The sequence below is a fragment of the Bubalus kerabau genome, chromosome 5 (assembly GCF_029407905.1).
Source record: "Bubalus kerabau isolate K-KA32 ecotype Philippines breed swamp buffalo chromosome 5, PCC_UOA_SB_1v2, whole genome shotgun sequence".
Taxonomy (NCBI): Eukaryota; Metazoa; Chordata; class Mammalia; order Artiodactyla; family Bovidae; genus Bubalus; species Bubalus kerabau.
Genome location: NC_073628.1, coordinates 167,349 through 195,318, shown reverse-complemented (window position 1 = coordinate 195,318; position 27,970 = coordinate 167,349). Strand labels below are relative to the sequence as shown.

At 47.7% G+C, this 27,970-nt stretch overlaps 1 long non-coding RNA gene and 2 pseudogenes across 3 annotated transcripts; 2 read left to right on the top strand and 1 right to left on the bottom strand.

Moving 5' to 3' along the window:
- The first annotated feature begins 1,035 nt into the window (after positions 1 to 1,035).
- On the top strand, positions 1,036 to 27,876 carry LOC129653532 (uncharacterized). Of its 3 annotated transcripts, XR_008715153.1 has the most exons (7): positions 1,036 to 1,510; positions 8,221 to 8,345; positions 8,879 to 9,052; positions 16,820 to 16,937; positions 18,988 to 19,211; positions 27,412 to 27,485; positions 27,604 to 27,876. It is a non-coding gene; the product is annotated as an uncharacterized LOC129653532 (long non-coding RNA). The 3 variants fall into 3 exon arrangements; XR_008715151.1 differs by lacking the exons at positions 27,412 to 27,485; positions 27,604 to 27,876 and having other exon boundaries at positions 18,988 to 19,490; XR_008715152.1 differs by lacking the exons at positions 27,412 to 27,485; positions 27,604 to 27,876 and having other exon boundaries at positions 8,170 to 8,345; positions 18,988 to 19,490.
- Positions 7,471 to 8,096, top strand: LOC129653531 (ubiquitin-conjugating enzyme E2 variant 1-like; annotated as a pseudogene).
- LOC129653530 (protein-tyrosine sulfotransferase 2-like) lies at positions 21,565 to 22,653 on the bottom strand (annotated as a pseudogene).
- Positions 27,877 to 27,970: the final 94 nt, after the last annotated feature.

The window sequence follows — 27,970 nt, the reverse complement described above, 5'->3', positions numbered from 1 at the left end:
CACCTCTACAACGTTCGATCCCTGGTCCAGGAAGGTCCCACATGCCGCAGAGCAGCTAAGCCCATGCCCCACAGCTGTTAAGTCTGTGCTCTAGAGCCCGGGACCGAAACTACTGAGCCCACACACCTGGAGCCTGTGCTCGACAAGAGGAGCCGCCTCAATGAGAGGACCTCGCACCACAGCTAGAGAGTAGCTCCCGCTCGCTGCAACTAGGGAAAGCCTGTGTGCAATAACAAAGACCCAGCATGGCCAAAAATCAATCAATCAATTTTTTTTAAAAATGGAGGATAAGGGAAAGTTCTTTTCACATTAGAATCCCAATTAACAAGCGGAGAAGGAAACAGGTAAATAGGAAATCACACAACATCCAACAATGATAGTCAAAGACATGGTCCACTGCTGCTACTGCTGCTGCTAAGTCTCTTCAGTCGTGTCCGACTCTGTGAGACCCCAGAGACAGCAGCCCACCAGGCTCCCCCGTCCCTGGGATTCTCCAGGCAAGAACACTGGAGTGGGTTGCCATTTCCTTCTCCAATGCATGTAAGTGAAGTCACTCAGTAATGTCCAACTCTTAGAGACCCCACGGACTGCAGCCCACCAGGCTCCTCCATCCATGGGATTTTCCAGGCAAGAGCACTGGAGTGGGCTGCCATTGCCTTCTCCACATGGTCCACTGCTGCTGCTGCTGCTAAGTCATTTCAGTCGTGTCCGACTCTGTGCAACCCCACAGACGGCAGCCCACCAGTCTCCCCCGTCTCTGGGATTTTCCAGGCAAGAACACTGGAGTGGGTTGCCACCTCCTTCTCCAATGCATGAAAGTGAAAAGGGAAAGTGAAGTCGCTCAGTCGTTTCCGACTCTTAGCGACCCCATGGACTGCAGCCCACCAGGCTCCTCTGTCCATGGGATTTTCCAGGCAAGAGTACTGGAGTGGGGTGCCATTGCCTTCTCCAGGGGATCTTCCTGACCCAGGGATCAAACCTGGTCTCCCGAATTGCAGGCAAACTCTTTACCAGTTGAGCCACCAGGGAATTCTGCATGGTCTTGAAGTATCTCCCCAATATACTAATTAAAAAAAATTTTTTTTTCACATCATTTTATTATACTGAATTCATCTCAAGGGAGCTCATTGAGATTGTTGATCTTGTTCTTTGTTGTACAATTCTATTTCTTTCTTGGACTAAGGCATGTTGGACTGCAGGCTCATTTTGAGTGGGAGGTTTCCTGAGTTGGTTTGTAAAGATTTGTTCCCGTCTGTGTCTGCTCCTCCATCCCCACGTAGGAATCTTGAGGTTGCCTCTGAGCCGGATGTTGTTGGTGCCCTACCCAGAAGCCTTTGCACCTGCTGCCCCTCCTTCAGCTGCTGGGCGCATCTGTTGCTCATTTCCCCAGAGAACTACTATTTTAAATAATTATTTTGCCACATAGCATGTGGGAACTTAGTTTCTGACCAGAGATCAAACTCATACAGCCTGTACTGGAAGCTCCAAGTCTTAACCACTGGATAACCAGGTAAGACCCCAATATACTAATTATCTACAAAGAAAAGAGTGACTTTACTTATTTTCTTTCTTTTTTAAATTATGAAAGTATAATAACACCTTTATTTTCCAAGGAGACTTGGAAAATACAAAACAAAAATACATATAGTTCCACTGTATATTAAATTATTTTTTAAGTAGATAAGTTGAGATTTTTTAGTTGGAGTTTCAATATCAGACTCTCAAAAATCAATAGAATGCATAGAAAGGTGAAAAGTGAAAGTGAAGTCATTCAGTGGTGTCTGACTCTTTGCGACCTGGTGGACTGTAGCCCTCCATGCTCCTCTGTCCATGGGATTTTACAGGCAAGAGTACTGGAGTGGGCTGCCATTTCCTTCTCCAGAGGATCTTCTCGACCCAGGGATTGAACCCAGGTCTCCCACATTGTAAACAAGATGCTTTACCATCTGAGTCACCAGGGAAGTCAGAAAGGCAGAAGGATATAGTAGACCTGAAAAGCACTATAAACCAATTCAACATAATTAAGATTCATATAATTTTCACATAACAGTAGGATATAAATTCTATTCAAGTTCCCACAGACTATAAATCAGAAGATACTGGAACATATGTAGGGACATAAAACAAGGTGCAAAAATTTCATGGTATCAGTTCAGTTCAGTTGCTCAGTCGAGTCCGACTCTGCAACCCCATGGACTCCAGAACATCAGGTTCATACCATTTCTGTCCTTTATTGTGCCCATCTTTGCATGAAATGTTTCCTTGGTATCTCTAATTTTCTTGAAGAGATCTCTAGTCTTTCCCATTCTATTGTTTTCCTCTATTTCTTTGCATTGATCACTGAGGAAGGCTTTCTTATTTCTCCTTGCTATTCTTTGGAACTCTGCATTCAGATAACTATATCTTTCCTTTTCTCCTTTGCCTTTCACTCTCTTCTTTTCTCAGCTATTTGTAAGGCCTCTTCAGACAACCGTTTTGCCTTTTTGCATTTCTTTTTCTTGGGGATGGTCTTAATCACCACCTCCTGTGCAATGTTGCACAGCTCCATCCACAGCTCTCCAGGCGCTCTGTCTGTCAGAGCTAATCCCTGGCATCTGTTTCTCACTTCCACTGTGTAATCATAAGGGATTTGATTTAGGTCACACCTGAATGGTCTAGTGGTTTTCCTTACTTTCCTCGATTTAAGTCTGAATTTTGCAATAAGGAGCTCATGGTCTGAGCCACAGTCAGTTATCCGGTTTAGTGTGTGTTTTTGAGTACTTCCTTGTGTTCTTGAAAGGTTGTTGTTGAATCACGCAAAGACACGGGGATTCTTGGCCCCTGGAGGAGAAGATTTCAATCCGGGGCCAAAGACGAGGCTTGATCGCTCAGAGCTTTTGTGTAATAAAGTTTTATTAAAGTATAAAGGAGGTAGAGAAAGCTTCTGACATAGGCATCAAAAGAGGGCAGAAAGAGTGCCCCCCTTCTAGTCTTCAGCTGGATGCTATATAGTCACTAGCAGTCTGTTAATGAAAGAAAGGAATGTCTTAAAACTCAGAATGGCACCAGGCCCCTCACCCATAAGATGCCTTTTGGGATAATCTTGGCACCAAATAGTTCATCCTGGGCCATAAAATGATTAACTTGAATCTTGAAGAGGGGCAGACCACCATACAAATAGTTTCATTTACATAGATTAGGGGAACAATATCTGAGTATAACGTACTGGTGTGTCAAGTAGGTTCTGAGCCAAGAGGCGGAACCGACTTGAGGACAGAGTTTGGGGTACATGCATAGCACATTACCATAGCTTAAGATAAACATTTCCATAAGAAAAAGGCATTGGTTATCTCTAGGTTTGAGAATAGTTAACTTCAGGCGCCTGATGAACTATGGAATGAGGTTTGTGACATTGTACAGGAGACAGGGATCAAGACCATCCCTATGGAAAAGAAATGCAAAAAAGCAAAATGGCTGTCTGGGGAGGCCTTACAAATAGCTGTGAAAAGAAGAGAAGTGAAAAGCAAAGGACAAAAGGAAAGATATAAACATCTGAATGCAGAGTTCCAGAGAATAGCAAGAAGAGATAATAAAGACTTCTTCAGCGATCAATGCAAAGAAATAGAGGAAAACAACAGAATGGGAAAGACTAGGGATCTCTTCAAGAAAATCAGAGATATCAAAGGAACATTTCATGCAAAGATGAGCTCGATAAAGGACAGAAATGGTATGGACCTAACAGAAGCAGAAGATATTAAGAAGAGATGGCAAGAATACACAGAAGAACTGTACAAAAAAGATCTTCACGACCCAGATAATCACAATGGTGTGATCACTGACCTAGAGCCAGACATGCTGGAATGTGAAGTCAAGTGGGCCTTAGAAAGCATCACTACGAACAAAGCTAGTGGAGGTGATGGAATTCCAGTTGAGCTATTTCAAATCCTGAAAGATGATGCTGTGAAAGTGCTTCACTCAATATGCCAGCAAATTTGGAAAACTCAGCAGTGGCCACAGGACTGCAAAAGGGCAGTTTTCACTCCAATCCTAAAGAAAGGCAATGCCAAAGAATGCTCAAACTACTGCACAATTGCACTCATCTCACACGCTAGTAAAGTAATGCTCAAAATTCTCCAAGCTAGGCTTCAGCAATGTGTGAACCGTGAACTTCCTGATGTTAAAGCTGGTTTTAGAAAAGGCAGAGGAACCAGAGATCAAATTGCCAACATCTGCTGGATCATAGAAAAAGCAAGAGAGTTTCAGAAAAACATCAATTTCTGCTTTATTGACTATGCCAAAGCCTTTGACTGTGTGGATCACAATCAACTGTGGAAAATTTTGAAAAAGATGGGAATACCAGACCACCTGACCTGCCTCTTGAGAAATCTGTATGCAGGTCAGGAAGCAACAGTTAGAACTGGACATGGAACAACAGACTGGTTCCAAATAGGAAAAGGAGTTTGTCAAGGCTGTATATTGTCACCCTGTTTATTTAACTTATATGCAGAGTACATCATGAGAAACGCAGGGCTGGAAGAAGCACAAGCTGGAATCAAGATTGCCGGGAGAAATATCAATAACCGCAGATATGCAGATGATACCACCCTTATGGCAGAAAGTGAAGAGGAACTAAAAAGCCTCTTGTTGAAAGTGAAAGAGGAGAGTGAAAAAGTTGGCTTAAAGCTCAACATTCAGAAAATGAAGATCATGGCGTCCAGTCCCACCACTTCATGGGAAATAGATGGGGAAACAGTGGCAGACTTTAATTTTGGGGGACTCCAAAATCACTGCAGATGGTGACTGCAGCCATGAAATTAAAAGACGCTTACTCCTTGGAAAGAAAGTTATGACCAACCTAGATAGCATATTCAAAAGCAGAGACATTACTTTGCCAACAAAGGTTCGTCTAGTCAAGGCTATGGTCTTTCTGTGGTCACGTATGGATGTGAGAGTTGGACTGTGAAGAAGGCTGAGTGCCGAAGAATTGATGCTTTTGAACTGTGGTGTTGGAGAAGACTCTTGAGAGTCCCTTGACTGCAAGGAGATCCAACCAGTCCATTCTAAAGGAGATCAGCCCTGGGATTTCTTTGGAAGGAATGATGCTAAAGCTGAAACTCCAGTACTCTGGCCACCTCATGCGAAGAGTTGATTCACTGGAAAAAACTCTGATGCTGGGAGGGATTGGGGGCAGGAGGAGAAGGGGACGACAGAGGATGAGATGGCTGGATGGCATCACTGACTCAATGGACGTGAGTCTCAGTGAACTCCGGGAGTTGGTGATGGACAGGGGGGCCTGGCGTGCTGCGATTCATGGGGTCACAAAGAGTCGGACACGACTGAGTGACTGATCTGATCTGATCTGATCTGAACTTCAGGTGAAACCAGGTGTCATTATGGCAAGACAGTATTTTAAGAGAAACCTCCTTTTAAATTTGTATAGAGAAGGAAAAAATATCGCTAGTTTGTTTCCTCCTGCCGCTTAAGAGAGATAAAAATGTCTGACACTTGCAGGCTATTTCCTCTGTTTGGAGACCCCTGGCCTTCCTGCCTGTTACCCTCTCATTCTGACGCCACAAGAGCCCCCAGGCCCATTGTGGGGGCTCCCTGCCTAGGCCTGGAATGGGCCGTTTCTCCAGGGAGCCTGGTTCCTCTACTGGAGAACGAATGGTCTTGGAATCCAAGACCTGGGCACCATGTGCTCCTTGCCTCTTGGACTCTCAGCAGAGATGGGAAATACACATGCATGTCATAATGGATCCTACATCCTCTGTTCTGTATCTTTCTGGGTGCAGAATACAGACCACAAGTGTGCAGACCCACAGGACCCCTACCCAGCACTGCCTCCCTCCTTCTCTTACTTTCTCCCACAGCGAGGTTGCTAACCTCTTCAGTCAGCGCAGTTGCTCAGTCCTGTCTGACTCTCTGGGACCCTATGGACAGCAGCAGGTGAGACTTCCCTGTCCATCACCAGCTCCTGGAGCTTGCTCAAACTCAGTTCCATTGAGTCGGTGATGCCATCCAATCATCTCATCCTCTGTCATCTCCTTCTCCTCCTGCCTTCAGTCTCCTGGCATCAGGGTCTTTTCCAGTGAGTCAGTTCTTCCCATCAGGTGGCCAAAGTACTAGAACTTCAGCTTCACCATCAGTTCTTCCAGTAAATACTCAGGACTGATTTCCTTTAGGATTGACTGGTTTGATCTCTCTGCTGTCCATGAGACTCTCAAGAGTCTTCTCTAACACCACAGTTCAGAAGCATCAATTCTTTGGTGCTCAGCTTTCTTTATGGTCCAACTCTCACATCTATATATGACTACTGGAAGAACCATGGCTTTGACTAGATGGACCTTTGTCGACAACGTAATGTCTCTTTTTAGTATGCTGTCTAGGTTGGTCATAGCTTTTCTTCCAAGGAGCAAGTGTCTTTTTAATTTCATGGCTGTGGTCACCATCTGCAGTGATTTTGGAGCCCAAGAAAATAAAGTCTCTCACTGTTTTCATTTTTTACCCATCTATTTGCCATGAAGTGATAGAACTGGATCCACGATCTTAGTTTTTTGAATGTTGAGTTTTAAGCTAGCCTTTTCACTCTCCCCTTTCACTTTCATCAAGATGCTCTTTAGTTCTTCTTTGCTTTCTGCCATAAGGGTGGTGTCATCTGCACATCTGAGGTTACTGATATTTCTCCCGACAATCTTGATTCCAGCTTGTGCTTCATCCAGCCCGGCATTTCACATGACGTACTCTGCATAGAAGTTAGATAAGCAGGGTGGCAGTATGCAGCCTTGATGTACTCCTTTCCTGATTTGGAGCCAGTTCGTTGTTCCATGTCCGTTTCTAACTGTTGCTTCTTGACCTGCATACAGATTTCTCAGGAGGCAAGTCAGGTGGTCTTGAAGAATTTTCCAGTTGTGATCCACACAGTCAAAGGTTTTAGTGTAGTCAGTGAAGCAGAAATAGATGTTCTTCTGGAACTCTCTTGCTTTTTCCATGATCCAGTGGATGTTGGCAGTTTGGTCTCTGGTTCCTCTGCCTTTTCTAAATCCAGCTTGCACATCTGGAAGCTGTCAGTTCATGTACTATTGAAGCCTGGCTTGGAGAATTTTGAGCATTATTTTGCTAGCGTGTGAGATGAGTGCAACTGTGCAGTAGTTTGAGCATTTTTTGGCATTGCCATTCTTTGGGATTGGAATGAAAACTGACCTTTCCCAGTCTTACCCACACAGATTTACATATTTGTCACACAGATATGAGGGAAGTCCTCATTTCCCACACAGAGGGAAGTCCAGGCGCCACACTCGCACACACAGCCCTTTCTGCCCGGAGCCTGTGGCTTCCTGTCAAATTCCTCTTTCCACGAGACATGGCGAGCTTTCCCTACTCTGCCCTGTGTCTCTTTTCCACAAATGAGCAGACACATGTCATCTTCCTTCTTAAACGAAAGGAACTGGGAGGGGGTGAAGAAAGGGCCGGCCTTCGGGCGGCAGTGACGCCAGATGGAAGCCACCATGGGCTCGGGAGTAAAAGTCCCTCACAATTTCCGACCGTTGGCAGAACTCGAAGAAGGCCAGAAAGGAGTAGGAGATGGCACAGTTAGCTGGGGTCTAGAAGATGACGAAGACATGACACCTACAAGATGTACAGGGATGGTAATTGGGCCTCCAAGAGCAACTTATGAAAACTGAATATACAGCCTTAAAATAGAATGTGGACCTAAATACCCAGAAGCACCCCCCTTTGTAAGATTTGTAACAAAAATTGATATGCATGGAGCTAATAGTTCTAATGGAGTGGTGGACCCAAGAGCCATACCCGTGCTGGCAAAATGGCAGAATTCGTATAGCATCAAAGTTGTTCTGCGAGAGCTTCGGTGCCTCATGATGTCTAAAGAAAATATGAAACTCCCTCAGCCGCCTGAAGGACAGTGTTACAGCTCAATCCAAAAGAAAAACCACAGGCCTCCCCTGCCCCCATCCGATTTAAGCAGTCTTCATTTTCCACGTAGTAAATTTTCTAGATTTGTCTTGTAGACCTCAAAGTACTGGAAAGAAAGCTCCCATTCAAAGGCAGTTTATCTTAAGATACTGTAAATGATACTAATTTTTGCCCATTTGAAATATATAAGTTGTGCTATAAAAAAAAGAAAGAAAGGAACTACTATAGGTGACTCTCTGTGTTCTTCTCTTGACATAGTGCCTGGAAATTACACCACCCACTTAGAGTGACCTTCCTCCTTTTCTTCAGGGCCTGCTCGCCGCTCTCAGAAGTGTGGACGTTTAGGTTGTTCCTGACGTTTTGTGGTTACAAACAAGTCTGCAGTGAATCCTCTTTGCATATCTGTCTCCCGTTGTTTGAACTGCATCTTCAGGGTACGTGTGTGTGCTCAGTCGTGTCCAGCTCTTTGGGACCCCATGGACTGTAGCCCTCCAGGCTCCTCTGTCCATGGAATTTCCCAGGCAAGAATACAGGCATGGGTTGCCATTCCCTTCTCCAGGGGATCTTCCAGACCCAGGGATCAAACCCATGTCTCTTGCATCTCCTGCATTAGCAGGCAGATTCTCTACCACTGCACCACCTGTAAAGCCACCTTCAGGGTAGGTTCCTAAAAACAGAGCTGTTGGTCAAAGGAGAGTGCATACACATTTTTGTCTGACCCAATTCCACTTCAGGATTTACCATTTGGGGTTCCCCAGGACTGTATGAGGATGCTGGTTTCTTTGGAGTTTCAACAACAGAGCCAGTCATAAAGTGAAAGTTGCTCAGTCATGTCTGACTTTTTGAAACCCCATGGACTATACAGTCCATGGAATTCTCCAGGCCAGAATACTGGAGGGGGTAGCCGTTCCCTTCTCCAGGGGATTTTCCCAACCCAGGGATCAAACACAGGTCTCCCAAATTGCAGGCGGACCTTTACCAGCTGAGCCACAAGGGAAGCCCAAGAATACTGAAGTGGATAGCCTATCCCTTCTCCAGCAGATCTTCCCGATCCAGGAATTGAACCAGGGTCTCCAAAATTGCAGGCGGATTCTCTACCAACTGAGCTATCATAATTTTAAATTTTTTGCCACTTTGAGAGGTAAGAAGTGAGACCTTGGTCTTATATTAATTGCATTTCTCTATTAATGAGTGATTTCAATGTTTTTTTATATGCTTAGGATTTTTTAGTATAAACTGTCTGTTCGTGTATTTTCTCCATCTACCTGCTCATCTTTCAGACTTCTTGGCACATCAGTGTTACAAGCACCTTTCCTGAGTGTATGTTCTGAATATTCGCTCCTAATTTGTTGTACTGTGTACACCGAGTGTTTGTCATGCAACTTTGAAAACTGTTTATGCGGTCAAATTCATTCACCTTTTGTCTGGATTCTAAATCTTAGTTATGTAAAAGACAAAATTCAACTGAGTAAATCTGAAGCTCTAACCACTTTACAAAATCATGTATGGATGTGAGAGTTGGACTATAAAGAAAGCTGAGCACCTAAGAATTGATGCTTTTGAACTGTGGTGTTAGAGAAGACTCTTGAGAGTCCCTTGGACTGCAAGGAGATCCAACCAGTCCATCCTAAAGGAAATCAGTCCTGAATATTCATTGGAAGGACTGATGCTGAAGATGAAGCTCCAATCCTTTGGCCACCTGATGCAAAGAGCTGACTCATTTGAAAAGACCCTGATGCTGGGAAAGATTGAAGGCAGGAGGAGAAGGGGATGACAGAGGATAAGATGGTTGGATGGCATTACTGACTCGATGGACATGAATTTGAATAAACTCCTGGAGTTGGTGATGGACAGGGAGGCCTGGAGTGCTGCAGTCCGTGGGTTGCAAAGAGTCGGACACAACTGAGCGACTGAACTGAACCGAACCACTTTATTTGGTAATTAATGAATTGGCAGCGTCTCATCCAGCAAGCACCAGGGTGCTCAGAGGAGTAGCACAAAGTGGGAGGTTTTATAGGAAGGAAGATGGGGCAAGGAGATCACTAGCTGAAGAAAGCAAGGCTACTGGGGCGGGATGGCTCCTCTTGGGGGCGGGGGGAGGGGAGAGGAACAGCCAGATGTCCCTCATCTTCCAGGGATGGAGGGCACCCACAGGACACATCACCTCCTTGGTGCTGACCAGGAAATCCTAGGACATTCTGGGGAAGGCTGAAATGCAATCAAGTAGGAGGCGAGGTTTGCTATCGTGGACTTTGGCACAAGTGACGCCACTTTGGGCCTCTGCTTTTTTCTTTACCAGCTATCCCGGAGGTCAAGAGGGAGTCACTGTGTTCCTTTGGTGTTTTGTGTGTTTCAGATTCCAGTTCATCGGCGCCCCATGCAAGAGCACCCTCTGTGCTGGGTGCTCCTGTTCCACCCCAAGGTCTGTCTGCTGCCCCAGCACCAGCAGATTTGATTGTGGGGCGTTGATTATGTTGACCACATTTTTCATTGTTCTGGGTCCATCTGGTGTGATGACTCAGTCAAATGCTATGTCAGCCAAAGGGTTGTTTTTCTTTTTAAAGTCTCCTCTTCCTGCTCTGGGGGAGCTGCTCCCATTTCCTGGGAATCCTGGGGTGGGGGTGGGGGAGGGCATGCGAATGACTGTCCTCCAGCCCCGCTGCCAGGCAGGGCCTCCTCCTTAGCAAAGCCTGAGGGCAAGGCAAGGGAGAGCCTCCTGGTGTCCAGCTGGGAGCCGAGCAGGAGGAGGAGGAAGGAAGGAAGGAAGAGCCTGTGCCGCCGCCACCGAACTGACCACTGACCAGAGGGTCCCCGCCTTCCTCTCCTTTCTCCCTCGAACACCCCCTAGTCTCTGCTCCTGGAGAGTCCTGGGTTTTTCCTGGAAAATCTCTGGGAAGAGAGAGCTTTGTTCCAGATTGTGCCATTGTGGAGCTGGTGATGTGAAAATCATACTCATCCTAGTAACCCTTGGGCCTTTTTAAAAGAGAGAGACTCCAGGTATTGACGAGTCAGCCCCAGGCAGGGAGAGGAAGGCGGGATGGAAAGTGGTCAGGGGACACCCCAGCCTTTCCCCCTGCGAACTCCAGGCTTCGGAGGGGCAGAGCCATGGAAAATCCCCAACAAGTATTTTCTTCTTCAAACTGAAGGGGAGCAGGTTTTGCCACCACAAAATACTGATGCTGAAAACTGGGCCTCTGTATGCTGGTGCTGAATTGAATCTCAGAAAGAGTTTTTGGTGAAGTAGAAAAGAATAGCTTTATTGCTTAACAGGCAAAGGGGGACACAGCAGGGCTGTGCCCTCAAGACCATGTGTCCTGACCCTGAGGCAGTTTTGTAGCAGCGGATCAAGCGACTTAGCAGCAGCAGCAGCAATGGCATCTGAGGAGAGCCTCATGCCAGGGAATAGTTGTAGCAGGTCAGTTCTGCCAGAACCTCTAGCTCCCAGTCTTTGGGCTAAGTCATAATACCCCAGAGCAGTTTCCAGATCCTGGTTTTCTCCATCAGTTCTGCAACTGAAGGCTACTCCACATCTCGAGTTGTCCAGCTCCCCTACAGACACCCCTGCCAGGGAGTCACTTTTGAAACAGATGGGGAAGGTCACTTGGGAAATGTTAGTCAAGAGAGAAAAGAAGGGCTTGGGTGGGATTGCAGATGTTATCATGGGAGGAAATACAGACAGCTGTTGCTGATACCAAGTCATGAAGTTTTCCTCCCCTTTTACCCAAAAGGTTAGGCCATGACCAGACGGGGTATGTTAAGTGGTAGCATGTAGTGGGCTGGAAGCGTTGGCCGTTGCTACCCTGGGATATGTTGGACATGTCCTCAACTTCTGCTGCTAATGGGGTAGTAAGGTTAAGTCGAGTAGTGTGTGGTTTGCAAGTGTACAACCCACTCCAGTATTCTTGCCTGGAGAATTCCATGGATAGAGGAGCTTGGCAGGCTATGGTCCAGGTTGTAAAGAGTTGGACACGACTGAAGATTCGGACATGGCTAAAGAATCTAATGCGACTGAAGAGTCTGACACAACTAAGTGACCAAGCACACGCCCCACTAAGGGAGAGGTTAATAGCTGGGCAGGGAGGCATGATCCGGAAGAGGAGGGGCTTCACAGGACGCATTCACTTCTCTGAGGGAGGCTGGATGGTGTTTCGCCTGAACAAGAGTCTGAGTCTCCAACAGGCTCACAGGAATAGCTGGCCTCTGGCTTTGGGGTCTCAGTCCCCGTCTCCCGCTCCTGTGGACTGTAGGGTTTTACTCTAGAATTGTGGGCCCTGGCAGAAAGGTGCCGCACCTCTACAGCAGTTGAGGTTACTGAAACAACCAGGATGACCTGGCCCATGTCTCTGGCAGCTGGTTTGGACTCCCTTTCTCTTGCCCGGTCTTCACTAATATTTGGTCCCCCAGCTCTACTTGGGGTTTTTTCAGTCTTCCTGCGGTTTAGGGAGGACTTGCTTTCCTTATCATTGGAATCCTTGCTGAAACCTTCCTAGATCAATTATAGTTTTAGGAGTGCATTGGTGTCCTCGTCAAAAAACAAATCAGAAGTTAAGAATGGACATCCATACATCATTTCATAAGGGTTTAATAATGATGGCCATTCGGGGCTGCACGTGCCCTCATGAGGGTTATGGGTAGCATTTGGAGCCATTTATTATGTGCTTCTTGACATGGACATCACCAGATGGTCAACACCGAAATCAGATTGATTATATTCTTTGCAGCCAAAGATGGAGAAGCTCTATACAGTCAGCAAAAACAAGACCAGGAGCTGACTGTGGCTCAGACCATGAACTCCTTATTGCCAAATTCAGACTTAAATTGAAGAAAGTAGGGAAAACCACTAGATCATTCAGGTATGACCTAAATCAAATCCCTTATGATTATACAGTGGAAGTGAGAAATAGATTTAAGGGCCTACATCTGATAGATAGAGTGCCTGATGAACTATGGAATGAGGTTCGTGACATTGTACAGGAGACAGGGATCAAGACCATCCCCATAGAAAAGAAATGCAAAAAAGCAAAATGGCTGTCTGGGGAGGCCTTACAAATAGCTGTGAAAAGAAGAGAAGTGAAAAGCAAAGGACAAAAGGAAAGATATAAGCATCTGAATGCAGAGTTCCAAAGAATAGCAAGAAGAGATAAGAAAGCCTTCCTCAGCGATCAATGCAAAGAAATAGAGGAAAACAACAGAATGGGAAAGACTAGAGATCTCTTCAAGAAAATTAGAGATACCAAGGGAATATTTCATGCAAAGATGGGCTCGATAAAGGACAGAAATGGTATGGACCTAACAGAAGCAGAAAATATAAAGAAGAGGTGGCAAGAATACACAGAAGAACTGTACAAAAAAGATCTTCACGACCTAGATAATCATGATGGTGTGATCACTCACCTAGAGCCAGACATCCTGGAAGGCGAAGTCAAGTGGGCCTTAGAAAGCATCACTACGAACAAAGCAAGTGGAGGTGATGAAATTCCAGTTGAGCTATTTCAAATCCTGAAAGATGATGCTGTGAAGGTGTTGCACTCAATATGCCAGCAAATTTGGAAAACTTAGCAGTAGCCACAGGACTGGAAAAGGTCAGTTTTCATTCCAATCCCAAAGAAAGGCAATGCCAAAGAATGCTCAAACTACTGCACAATTGCACTCATCTCACACGCTAGTAAAGTAATGCTCAAAATTCTCCAAGCCAGGCTTCAGCAATGTGTGAACCGTGAACTTCCTGATGTTAAAGCTGGTTTTAGAAAAGGCAGAGGAACCAGAGATCAAATTGCCAACATCTGCTGGATCATGGAAAAAGCAAGAGAGTTCCAGAAAAACATCTATTTCTGCTTTATTGACTATGCCAAAGCCTTTGACTGTGTGGATCACAATAAACTGTGGAAAATTCTTCAAGAGATGGGAATCCCAGACCACCTGATCTGCCTCTTGAGAAATCTGTATGCAGGTCAGGAAGCAACAGTTAAAACTGGACATGGAACAACAGAGTGGTTCCAAATAGGAAAGGGAGTACGTCAAGGCTGTATATTGTCACCCTGCTTATTTAACTTCTATGCAGAGTACGTCATGAAAAATGCTGGAGTGGAAGAAGCACAAGCTGGAATCAAGATTGCCGGGAGAAATATCAATAACCTCAGATATGCAGATGATACCACCCTTATGGCAGAAAGTGAAGAGGAACTAAAAAGCCTCTTGATGAAAGTGAAAGAGGAGAGTGAAAAAGTTGGCTTAAAGCTCAACATTCAGAAAATGAAGATCATGGCATCTGGTCCCATCACTTCATGGGAAATAGATGGGGGAACAGTAGAAACAGTGGCAGACTTTATTTTTCTGGGCTCCAAAATCACTGCAGATGGTGACTGCAGCCATGAAATTAAAAGACGCTTACTCCTTGGAAGGAAAGTTATGACCAACCTAGATAGCATATTCAAAAGCAGAGACATTACTTTGCCAACAAAGGTTCGTCTAGTCAAGGCTATGGTCTTTCCTGTGGTCACGTATGGATGTGAGAGTTGGACTGTGAAGAAGGCTGAGCGCCGAAGAATTGATGCTTTTGAACTGTGGTGTTGGAGAAGACTCTTGAGAGTCCCTTGACTGCAAGGAGATCCAACCAGTCCATTCTGAAGGAGATCAGCCCTGGGATTTCTTTGGAGGGAGTGATGCTAAAGCTGAAACTCCAGTACTTTGGCCACCTCATGCGAAGAGTTGACTCATTGGAAAAGACTCTGATGCTGAGAGGGATTGGGGGCAGGAGAAGGGGAAGACAGAGGATGAGATGGCTGGATGTCATCACCGACTTGATGGGTGTGAGTTTGAGTGAACTCTGGGACTTGGCGATGGACAGGGAGGCCTGAAGTGCTGCGATTCATGGGGTCGCAAAGAGTCAGACAGGACTGAGTGACTGAACTGAACTGAACTTGTATCTTATCTGGAGCTATCTTTAAACCTCAGCTTTCCAAGGCCTCAATCAATTCAGATAAAATTTGTTGCAACAAGGCTCTGTCCTTATGAGCTGCCAAAATATCATCCATATAATGTATCAAATATAGATCTTTATACTTTCCTCTAACATTTTGCACAGCTTGGTCTACAAATTTCTGACACAAGGTAGGGCTATTTTTCATTCCCTGAGGCAAAACTTTCCATTGAAACCTTCTATAGGGCTGTTTAAAATTAGCTGAAGGGAGACTGAAGGCAAAGAGCTTACAGTCTTGGAGGGCCAGGGGAATGGTGACGAAAGAATCCTGTAGATCTATAACTATCACATTATACTGAAAAGGCACAGCCACTGACAGGTTGCTCCAAAGAGATGAAGTGAGGGGCAGAATTTATAGGAGTTTGAGCAGTAAAACCAGGTAGTTGGAACATCAAAAGATTCTGTTAATTAAACAACACTCAATGTCTCAATTTAGAGAAGTTAGCCCTTTTCTTCGTATGGGAACATGCAAGACTCTGGGCCCTGTGAAATCACTCCCCTGACGCGCCTCCCAGCTGTCGGGGCAGCAGCCTGCTTTTCCACCCTGAGGGGCTACAGGGTGAGGCCTTCAGGTCCGCAGCGACCTTTGCTTCCTGATGGGGCAGATGACACTTTTCATCCACACAGCTTAAAATAATCAATGTGCCAAAGAGGCACATTTGGGGTCTCACCAGAGTCAGGCCCTGTCTGAGCAGCACCTGCTCCCTATTTAGGGGTTGGATGGGGCTGGGACCCTTCCCCAGCCTGGGGGTCTCAGGCCCAAGCCTGCTGCAGTGCCCACTGTCCCCACTTGGAGCCCCTGCCAGGCCCCACTCAGTCTCACCCCCAGGCCCAGAGGAGCCCCGCCCCCACTGCCAGCCCCCCAGCCACACAGGCCTCCCCTCTGAGGGGCACTGGCCCCCCAGTCCTGAGTCCCCGCTCCAGGCGGGGTTTAGGTCCTTCCCGGTTGCAGGTCAGCACCCAGCAGCCTGTGTGGCCTGCCTTGAGGAGCCTCCCGCAGTCCCCCAAGGGCTGGAGGAGTGAGACCTGGCCAGCTGTGCGGAGGCAGGACGCCTGCTGGGCGTCTGGCAGCCGCTGGGAGTCCTGGGCCTGCGTGTCTATGCAGCCTGGCCTTCCTGCCTCCCCCGTCCCCCCTCATTTCTCATGGGACCTGGGGTGGCTCCAGGGGGAGCGGGTGTGCCGGCAGGACGGCTCTGGGCTTGGGGCTGTGCCCCCTCCTCAGGGACAGGGCGGGTCGGCTCTGTGGCCAGGCCTCTGCTCTCTTCAGACCGCAGGGCCACGTGCTCTCCTGTCTCTGTCCTCACCTGTGTGTGAGGCTGTGGGAGGTGATGGCCAGGCCTGGAGCCTCCTATTAGGAGCAAGGCCATCCCACTGGTTGGGTCCCGTTGGGGCAAGGCTCCCAGGGCAGCCTCCGGTGCCCCAGCGGCCCCCACACTGCCCCGAGGCCTGGCGCTCTGACCCTGGACCTCCTCATCTCCTATTTCCCCGGGACAGCTGTGCTCTGTGCCCTGGCTCCCCTGTTAAGCCCTCCTTGTGGAGGTATCTTGTGTGCTCTGCGCTCCTGCTGGCGGCACTGACCCAGCAGGCCATCCTTCGGCCGAGCTGATGTGCACGCAGGGCCATCAGAGGGCGGGGTCGGCATGGGCAGGATGACCCCCACAGGCCGGGTGGTTGTGCCTGCGCAGGCTTGCGTCCTCAGCCGCACGGGGTGAGGCTCCCCTGCGGCCTCGGGCCCCCAGCAGGCCCCCTGCTCCTGGCTGGTAGGGGCCGCAGCTCAGCCTCCGGCAGCTTCTCCCCAGGGGCGGGTCTGTAGACAGGATGACGGTGCCACTCATGCCTTTGGTTCCGTGCGCCGTCCTTTATCGGTTATATGGCTTATTTTTAATCACCTGAAAGTTGCAGAACAGAGCATTTTTGTTTTACCCTCAGAAAGCGCACAAGTGAGCTTCGCCAGCACGTTTTTGGTCTGATGTTACAGCGCCACAGTCCAGCTCCAGCAGCCGCTCTCCTCGCCCGCCTCAGGGTAAGGGAACCCCATTCCCTTTAGGTAAGTGAAAGTGAAGTCACTCAGTCGTGTCCGACTCTTAGCGACCCCGTGGACTGCAGCCCATGAGGCTCCTCCGTCCATGGGATTCTCCAGACAAGCGTACTGGAGTGGGGTGCCATTGCCTTCTCCGTCCCTTTAGGTGGTCCTCCCTAATCCCTTCAACTCATCACTTCCTTCAAACACCAGTCTGCTCTCTCAGCATGGGTTTTCCTCTTCGGGGTGTTTCATATAAATTATGTGCCTTTTGTTTCTGTGGTATTTCACTGAGCGTAGCGTTCTGAAGGCTCATCCACGCTGTAGGCTGCGTCAGAACTCCACTTCTTTATGGCTGGTTAATGTACTGTAAGAGGATACCATATTTTTTTTTCTTTCTTCATCAACCTATGGACATTGGACTATTTCCAGTTTTTGGCTGTTATTAATAATGCTTAGAAACATTTGTGGTCAAGGTTTTCTGTAACCACAGATTTCAGTTCTCTTTGGTCTGCATCTTGGAGTGGAAGCGCTGGGTCGTATAAAACCACGGCAGCTGTCCCCTTGGTGGTGGTTTATGGGCACGTCCTTGCCCGCCAGTGGTGCCGAGCGTGGCTTCTGCTCACCAGCTGTTCACGTGCCTTTGGAAAATGTCTGCTCGGGCCTTTGTCCACTAACTCCTTGGTCTGTGGGTCTTGCTGTTGTTGAATTGCAGTTCTTTCATATGCTGAATACTAGTCCCTCGTCAGATACATGAATTCCAAACTCTCTCCCATTTTTTAGATTGTCTTTTCACCTTCTTAAGTGTCCTTTGAGGCACAAACATTTTTAATTTGGCAAACTACAATTTATCTCTGTTTTCTTTAGTTGCTTGTAATGTAGTTAAGAAACTGTTGACTGATCCAAAGTCACACTGTCTTTCTTTCTAACCATTTGCAGTTCAGCTTTTATTCTAGGTCCTGCTGTTACCAACCCCGGGCTCCTGGACTCTTTAATTGTAGAAATTGATACACGGCCAGACGAGGAATCGAGGCATGGCTTTACTGGGGCCCCTGCTTCAGAAGGAGGGAGCAAACACAAGCAACGGGGGCCCATGTTGGCCCCCAGATGGGCTAAGCTGGTCCCTTCGGTGGGTGAGGGTGTGGACCGGTGGGTGGGCCAGCCTGTGGGGGGCTTCGACGGCCTGCCCCGTTGCTGGCTCTGTGTGCAGGGGTCGTGGGAGGGCACAGCTTTTGCGCGGGCAGTTGTGTTCCAGCCTTTTCGTCTTCATGTCCATTCCTGGCCCCAGGTGCCCATGCACGCAGTCTCTCTTAGTCCCTTCTAGTTCCTTTGTTGCTCTAGGAGAAGTTGGTCCAGGTATAAGCCCTGTATCAAGAGGCCCCAGGTCACGGCCTGTCTCACTGCGTCCATTCTGAGTTAATTTTGAATGAACTGTGACGCAAGGGTCCAGCTGCTTCCCTCTCCATGTGGACATCCACGTCCGCACCAGCCGTGAACAGTCCTGGCAGCCTGTTGCCTCCCTTGACCGTCTACGTCTGAGTTTATCATGGACTCGAGTTTCCGTCCCACAGTCCACGTGTGTATCTCACGCCAGGAACACAACGCCTCGACGACTGCAGCTTTGTAGTGAATTTTGAATCAGGAAGCAAGCATGAGCCCCTAACTCTGTTATTCTTTTTCAAGATTGTTTTGGCCTGACAATTCCATGTGGATTTTAGGATCAGCCTATCCATTTCTGGAAAAAATAAAATAAAAACTGTGGGAATTTTGATGCTGATTGTGTTGAAAGTGAAGGTCATTTGTGGATGTTGCCTAAGAGCGCAGGTCTGTGAGCATAGGTGTCTTTCCGTTTATTTAGGCTTTTCTAATTCCTTTCAGCGGTGATCTGTAGTTTTCGGCATACAAGTCAAACACGTACTTGGGTAAATATTTTACTAAGTATTTCAAAAATACTATTACAAATGGAATTGTTTTCTTAATTATAATCATTACGTTAATCATTGCTAGTGATTTTTGGACGTTGATTTTGTCCCCTGCAACTTTGCTAATCTCTTTAATAGATTTTTGTGGTTCACAGGATTTTCTACACGACAGTCGCGTCATCTGTGTGTGGAGGTTCCCGAGGCGCTTCGCTTCTGAGCTGTGTGTCCCCCCTGCACTTTCTGTCTCACTGCCTTTCTCAGAGCCCTCAGAATGATGCCGGATTTAAGCAACAGCTTCATCTTGTTTCCGATCTCAGGGGACGCTTTCAGTCTTTTTTATTATTACTGTTTTTAACTGGAGGACAATTGCTTTACCACGGTACGTAGGTTTCTGCTGTAGAACTGCAGGAATCAGCCGTGAGCACGCGCGTACCTCCTCCCTCTTGACCCCCCATGCCCGCTCCAGGCCACCTCGGAGCCCAGGCTGAGCTCCCTGTGTCATGTGTGCAGCTTTCTCACTACCTGCCTGTTTGCATATGGTAGTGATAGCCTGTGGTGAATGGCGTCAGATTCTTGATCTCCAAAGAAGATTTAGCTTCGGGACCAGGGGCCAGGCTTCATAACTCAAGAGCTTTTGTGTATCAGAGTTTTATTAAAGTATGAAAGTGAAAGAAAGTGAAGTCGCTCAGTCGTGTCCAACTCTTTGCAACCCCATGGACTGTAGCCTACCAGGCTCCTCTGTCCATGGAATTTTCCAGGCCAGAACACCGTAGTGGGTTGCCATTTCCTTCTCCAGGGGATCTTCCCGACCCAGGGATCAAACCCAGGTTTCCCGCATCGCTGGCAGAAGCTTTACCATCTGAGCCACCAGGGAAGCCCTGAAAAGGGACAGAGAACCCTTCTGACATAGAATCAGAAGAGGGCGCAGAGTGCCCCCTGCAAGTCTTAGCAAGGCCTTGTATACTCTTATCAGACCCACTCTCACAACACGCATCCTAAATTAACAAGGTTAGAACTAACAATAGAAAGCTCTTACCAGACCCACTCCCACAGTATACAAGTTTCAAGATAACAAGATTAGTCAGAAGGTTCAGTTCAGTTCAGTTCATTTGCTCAGTCGTGACTCTTTGTGACCCCATGGACTGCAGCACACCAGGCAGTCCATCACCAACTCCTGGAGTTCACTCAAACTCATGTCCGTTGAGTCGGTGATGCCAGCTAACAATCTCATCCTCTGTCATCCCCTTCTCCTCCTGCCTTCAATCTTTCCCAACATCAGGGTCTTTTCCAATGAGTCAGCTCTTTGTGTTAGGTGGCCAAAGTACTGGAGTTTCAGCTTCAGCATCAGTCCTTCCAATGAACACCTGGGACTGATCTCCTTTAGGATGGACTGGTTGGATCTCCTTGCAGTCCAAGGGACTCTCAAGAGTCTTCTCCAACACCACAGTTCAAAAGCATCAATTTTTCACCGCTCAGCTTTCTTTATAGTCCAATTCTCAAATCCATACATGATTACTGGAAAAACCATAGTCTTGACTAGACGGACCTTTGTTGGCAAAGTAATGTCTCTGCTTTTTAATATGCTGTCTAGGTTGGTCATAACTTTCCTTCCAAGGAGTAAGCATCTTTTAATTTCATGGCTGCAGTCACCATCTGCAGTGATTTTGGAGCCTCCCCAAAAATAAAATCTGTCACTGCTTCCAATTTTCCCCCTTCTATTTACTTGAAGTGATGGGATTGGGTGCCATGATCTTAGCTTTTTATTGTTGAGATTTAAGCCAGCTTTTTCACTCTCCTCTTTCACGGTCATCCAGAGGCTCCTCAGTTCCTCTTCACTTTCTGCCTTTAGAGTTGTATCACCTGCATATCTGAGGTTGTTGATATTTCTCCTGGCAATCTTGATTCCAGCTTGTGATTTATGCAGTCCGGCATTTTGCATGATGTACTCCGGATATGAGTTAATAAGCAGGGTGACAATATGCAGCCTTGTTGTACTCCTTTCCCAATTTTGAACCAGTCTGTTGTTTCATGTCCAGTTCTAACTGTTGGTCCCATTTGTTTGTTGGTTTTTCCTTTTATTTCCATTGCTCTAGGAGGTGGCTCAAGGAAAATCTTGCTGCGATTTATATCAGAGTGTTCTGTCTATGTTTTCTTCTAAGAGTTTTTATAGTTTCTGGCCTTACATTTAGGTCTTTAATCCATTTTGAGTTTATTTTTGTGTATGGTGCTGGGAACTGTTTTTTCCCCCCATTCAGTTTATTCAAATTATATATATAGTTCTTCTGTGAAACTGAGTCAACCAAAGAGAAAAGGAGAATCAAAGAAGACCTCATATATTAAATTCTTAAATAGATTCTTTGAATTAAAAAATAAGAGTCTACAGGAGAGGCACAGGTGGTGGGCCTTGTCCCTGCAGACAAAGCCACCAAGGCAGTCCTGCAAATCCATTTCTTAAAACAAGTTTTCAAGAGGAAAAATGCAAAATACCAAAGTTTAAAAAACCAGACTACTTCCACACTTTTGGTTCTCTACCCCAGACTGTCCTAAGATAGAATGTGAAGAGGTAAGTTTTCAATAATTCAGCTTTTGCAAACATATGCATATACCTTCCTCATGAGGAGTCCTGTTTTGGTGATTAATATAACAGCAAATAATATGCTTGGATTAAAGGTCCAGTTTCCACTCTAATGCAGTTTCTCCTGGCAACAAAGCCATTTGCAGAGATCTGGAAATCACGAGCTTCTTAGGTGGGAAGAGGTGCTGTTCTTGTCTACGTGAAAGTAGCCTTTCAGACTGACCGGTGTTTTGTAGTCCCTGTTTCAGGACCTGGTGTGTGTGGTTGATGACCGTGGGGTGGGGCTGGGGTCGTAGTAATTGGGTGGGTTTGCATAGAGGTCATAGCTGAGCTGGGCCAGCATGGGGGCCATCTAAGAGCCCATGTCCCTCAACACGTCCCCAGGAATGTGGCCAGTCCACTTGGAGAGAGCTTCCAGGTTCACAGGCTTGAGGACCTGGTCTGTGGAGCTCGATCTTGGACTTGGGCTGCAGGGCTTGCAGATGAGGTGGTCCTGATATAGGATGCTGTTGCTGCAGAGGACGAGCTTGAGGGAGCGCAAAGGGTACAGCACCAGTTGCTCACAGGACATGGCAGGCACTTGTCCTCGTCCTCCTCCATGCTCGGGGCATACGTCGCCTCGATGGCCTGCTCCACTTGGCGAGGCAGTCGTGGTAGCTGCTAGGCTTGAAGCCAGCGCTGGTGACCTTGTGGGTGACCAGGGAACACACAGAGGCGGTCCTGCACCGCCAGCAGGAACTTGGAGTTGGGGAAGAGGCCAACAGGCTGATGTAGGACTTGAGGGGAAAGGAGTCTTCGTCGCAGAGGATGCAGGCTGGCTCCCGGTGCCAGGTGATCACCTCCAGGATGAAGGCCTGCGTGGCGGTGTCCAGCACCTTGCCTGTCACGCCTGCCTCATCCGGCTGTAGCTTCTCTCAGCCTCACTTGGCCCAGGCCTGGTACACAGCCAGCATGCGGGGGATGGTGTGGTCTCCTCTCCCCAGTGCATTGGCATGGGCATCCAGCATGGTGCCACGCTGGGGCACGCCGCCCACAAAGATGAGGGGCATGGCCTTGCCCCAGTGGAATTCCATGCAGTTCATGCCCACCATTCCCCAGTCCTCCTGCTCCAACTGCATGGCCCGCCAGAGGCCCCACGGACCCCAGCACCACCGGCGCTCCAGCACCTGCTGCCCCAGCTGGACTGCCACCACCAGGACCACCCCAAGCCAGCTGCCGGCAGTGCCCTCTGCCATGACAGGCACATGCTGGGCCTGGGGAGGGGCCATCGATCAGCGACAGGTCACTGCAGCCCCACGCACGCAGAGACTTCCCTCTGGGGCCAGTAGGGAGGCCAGGAGGCGTTCTCATCTCATTTTTCACATGTAGCTGTCCAGGTTTCTCAGCACCATTTATTGAAGAGGCTGTCTTTTGTGATTGGATCATCACAAAAGCAGGAGAATTCCAGAAAAACATCTACTGTTTTATTAACTATGCCAAAGCCTTTGACGTTGTGGATCACAATAAACTGTGGAAAATTCTTCAAAAGATAGGAATACCAGACCACCTGACCTGCCTCCTGAGAAATCTGTATGCAGGTCAAGAAGCAACAGTTAGAACTGGACATGGAACAGTGGACTGGTTCCAAATTGGGAAAGGAGTATGTCAAGGCTGTATATTGTCACCCTGCTTATTTAACTTATATGCAGAGTACATCATGAGAAATGCCAGGCTGGCTGAAGGATAAGCTGGAATCAAAATTGCCAGGAGAAATATCAATAACCTCAGAAACGCAGATAACACCACCCTTATGACAGAAAGCAAAGAACTAAAGAGCCTCTTGGTGAAAGTGAAAGAGGAGAGTGAAAAAGTTGGCTTAAAGCTCAACATTCAGAAAACTAAGATCATGGCATCTGGTCCCATCACTTCATGGCAAATAGATGGGGTAACAATGAAAACAGTGAGAGACTTTATTTTTTGGGCTCCAAAATCACTGCAGATGGGGACTGCGGCCATGAAATTAAAAGATGCTTGCTCCTTGGAAGAAAAGCTATGTTCAACCAGGACAGCATATTAAAAAGCAAAGACCTTACTTGGCCAACAAAGGTCCATCTTGTCAAAACTATTGTTTTTCCAGTAGTCATGTATGGATGTGAGAGTTGGACCATAAAGCAAGCTGAGTGCTGAAGAACTGATGCTTTTGAACTGTGGTATTGGGAGAAGACTCTTGAGAGACCCTTGGACTGCAAGGAGATCCAACCAGTCCATCCTAAGGGAAATCAGTCCTGAATATACATTGGAAGGACTGATGCTGAAGCTGAAACTACAATACTTTGTCCACCTGATGGAAAGAACTGACTCACTAGAAAAGACCCTGATGCTGGGAAAGATTGAAAGCGGGAGAAGAGGAAAACAGCAGATGAGATGGTTGGATGACATCACCGACTCGATGGACATGAGTTTGAGTAACCTCCGGGAGTTGATTATGGACAGGGAAGCCTGGCGTGCTGCAGTCCATGGGGTCGCAAAGAGTTGGACCTGACTGAGAACTGAACTGAACCGAAAACTGCCACCAGAGGGAAAAAGCTAACTGCATGATGAGCAGACTGTAGCAAGGACAGGAGCTGCTCCATGTGCACACTTCCAAAACTGCGCTCAAGAAAACAAGAGCAACCCGACCCTGGAGCTGAAGATTCACTTCACTCCGAATAAGATGATGCTCACCAGAGCCTGCACCACAATTTCAGGATGCTGGTCAGAGCTGACTGTGCTGCTCTGCACGTAGCCACCACCTGCAAACCCTCGACGCTTTCATTTAAAAGCTCTTTCCCTGATTGGCAACTCAGACGTGGTTTGGGGGACACCAGTCTGCCATCTCCCCAGGTTGCCAGGTTCCTGAATAAGCATCTTGCTTCTCCCACCAACAAAACTTGTCTGTCTGCCAAACATGGAGTAGTGAGCAGCTGACCTTGAGTTTGGCTCCAGCTCCAGCTGGTAACAGTCATGGTGTATATATAATATGTTGGATTCAGTTTGCTAGAACTTGACGAGGATTTTTACACCTATACTCATAAGGGATATTGGTCTTTGTTTTTCTTTGTAGTCTCTCTTTCTGACTTTGGTATCTGGGTGATTCTGACCTCAGAGAATGAGTTAGGAAGTGCCCCTGCCTCTTCAGACTTTGGCAAGAGTCTGAAATAGATTACAGGCTGCTGTCTGCGAGGCTGCCACAGAGCTTAGACATGAGGGATGGAACCAGGGTAAGTTAAAATGCCGCACAGCCCTGTGCTGAAATTACACTATTTTTTCTTGATTAAGCACTCCTCTGATTTCTGCAAGACTTTCTCTACTTTCAGAGGCTGAAAATGTTGATTCTGATATTTTTTGCAAAATTTTTCCTGCTTTTGTGGAGAGATGGGCTTCGAGAATTTTCCACCCCACTATTTTTCTGTGTGGTTTTCCACAACTGGCACATGTTCCTGGTGATGGAGAGGCCAGCCCCGGATGTGGGCAGGGACTGGCTGCAGCTCTGGCACATGTGGCCTCATGTCCACCGTATGAGCTTCTCGGTGCCTCTGGTGTTAAAAATTGAGCAGATAAGTTTTGCATGTATCAGTGAAGATAGATGCCAGCTAAAAAGTACAAAAACAATCCCTGGTGGCTCAGAGGGTAAAGAATCTGCTTGCAGTGCAGGAGACCTGGGTTCGATCTCTGGGTCAGGAAGATCCCCTGGAGAAGGGAATGGCTACCTATTCCAGTTCTTGCCTGGGAAATTCCACGGGCAGCGGAGCCTTGAGGGCTACAGGCCATGGGGTCATAAAGAGCTGAACACGACTGAGTTACTTAGCGCACAAAGTGAAGGTAAAGACCCACAAAACAACAAAAGCAATGACAGATGACAGAATGGCAGCGTGGTGCCAACCATGACTTCACGCAGGGCCCGGACCCAAGTCTAGCTCTCAGTGCGGCCACTGGGCAACGGGTGGCCCCCACTCCAGCAGTCACCCCCCTACCTCGAGGTGTGATAGACACAGAATCAGGTGGCGCTGGACTGTCCTTACGTGGGGTCAGCGGCTTCTGGGTAAGAGCCACGCCATGGGGCTGGCTGGAGGGACTCTGGAATTGGCCCAGCAGGGAGGAAAACCTAAACCAGCACCCCATCGTGGGAGAGGACCAGACACTGACCACCTCAGGGCCCAGTGGGTGCAGGGCGGCCTCCCCCACCACACTTGCCTTTCGCTCCCGCGTCTGCCCAAGACCCAGATGGGTCAAACAGGCAGGTGTCCATTAGGCGGGTAACATGGTGTATAGTTTCTAGGGTACTTTTATTGCCCAAGAAAAACTTACAAAACTAATGAATATTGGAATTCAATAAATATGAACTACACAGCGTACTCTGTAGGTCCAGAATTGAAAGTGCAGGAAAAGCTTGCAGGCATAGAACGTCGCTGCCACCTCAGTAAACGAGGTTTGTGGACAAGCCCTTGGCCACCACAGCCGCCCTTCTGAGGGGACTCTGGAGGGGGAAGCGCAGGACCCTGGCCCCAGAGAGCTGAGGTGCAGCCAGAGGAATGATTCCAGTGAGCCCAGACACTTCCATCTTCCCGTTCATAGAACAGCTCTAAATCATTACTTAAGATGTCTGCTTTTTCTTTAAGTAACAGTAATCTTTTGATGTTCTGCCTACTTGGCTGTTGTTGCAAAACTCCTATATGTCCTGGCTCCTCCCTTATCTTCAGAGAGGCTTTCTCCCAGGCTTAAGGCCTCAGTTTCGTCTGCCAAATAAAACATAATTCTCAACATTTAGTTTGTGCCTTTTTTTCCAGTCAGCACCAGCAGAGACAGGTTTATTCAGGAATAGCAGAGGAAATGCAACTCAGGATATGCGAAGCATGGTGGAACACACGGAAACCCAGAGAACCTGGACAGAGGGAGAAGGGGGATATGGGAGGGGCGGGGATAACCAGAGTCCATTGGAGGAGCCAGGGTGCAAAGTAACGAGGTTTCCGGGGCTGGGCCTCTTAGGTCTCTGGCTGGGCTGTTGGTGGGGCGGGGGGCGGCAGAGAGAAGCCTGCTTCCTCCTGCTGGGTGGGAAGGGGAGAGGCCTTCCTGTTGGAGGTGTAGAGGGACATGTCTTCCTGTTTGGGGTTACCACTGATGCACTGAAGGCAAGACAGCTTAGCCTGCAGGCCTGTCCCAACTCCAACTTGGGCTCAGATTCCTTAATTGATTCCATGCCCCATTCCTTGCTTCAAAGCAATCCAACCCTGGATGGAAAAACAAGATCTTTAAGATAACTGAAGGGCAATCCATGTAAATCGGGCTATTTGTCAGCTTTGGGACACCCATAATTTGAGGTAGCCTTGGTTGATTGATGCTGACGCCTCTCTTCTGACCCGAGGGTCTGCAGAAGCCACAGCTCACGAGCACCCCTCAGTGCCCCTCACCAGGGGACAATTGGCAGCGGTGTCTGTGCTTGGGCAAGTCTTTGCTGGCAGCTGGAGGGTAAAGGGCAGTGTGCTCTTGCTGTATTTACATTCTGTTTTCTCTTCATGAGGGATCAGAGGCCTCTTGCTGGTCATCGAGCCTCCATAACACCTTAACCAGAAACTTCCAGGAGGCGCACATGGCTCCAGGTTTGCTGGAGAGTTTTTCCCCTGGCTCAGTGAAAACATAATGAGAAGCCTGTGCACAACCCGGGGAGAGCTGGGGGCTTTCACAAGGACATACTGGGTTGGCCGAAAGGTTGGTTCTGGTTTTCTTGTAACATTCTGTAATGATAGTATCCACTGGAGAGGAGCAAAATTTACTATCCCAAAATGTTTCTCTTTGGCATAAGGATTAATTTAGGCTGATTTTAAAAAAAGAAAATGAAACAGAAGATTTGGGAAGCTTTTATTGTCCGCTCCCCATAACAGCCTGAAATAATTTGGATAAAGGGTTTTTTGGAGATCAGAGTCCAGTCTGTGTCCCTGCCTGGCCCAGCGAACCTTTGCTTCCCAAACATTTGCTTTTCTGTTTCCAGGTCAGCTGCCCCCTTCAAGTCGTGAAGCCTACCCCAGCACCTTCCCTTGTCTTTAGTCGAAGATGGTGTTTAAGGTGAGGGTCTTGGCCATTTCGATGGTGATTCGGTTCTCCTGGGTCTCTCCCATGGATACATGTTGCTAAACTTTTGTGTGATTCTGTCCTAATTGTCTTATGACAACTTAATTCTTAGACCAGCCAAGAGAACCTAGAGGCGAACGGGGGTGCTTCCGCACACCAACAACAACTCCGGCCGACGAGAGTCCTTGCAGCTCAGCCACAGAAACCGCCAGCACCCTGCTCGCCGCGTCTCTCTGATGGACTTTGCTCATAGCTGCCCCTTCAACCGCTTCCTTTTTCTCTACAGAGTAACATCTTCCCCTTCGTTTCCCGAATGTGTTTACAGTTTTTGCTATGACTTTCTTGTCCTGAATTGCAGTTATCTGTTATTCCTGTGTGTAAACCTATTTGCTGGTAAAATGACTGGCTCTTTTCAAGAAGTCTGAAGAGAGTGGAGGCCTGGCCACGGCACCAACCCACCCTGTCCCTAAGGAGGGGGC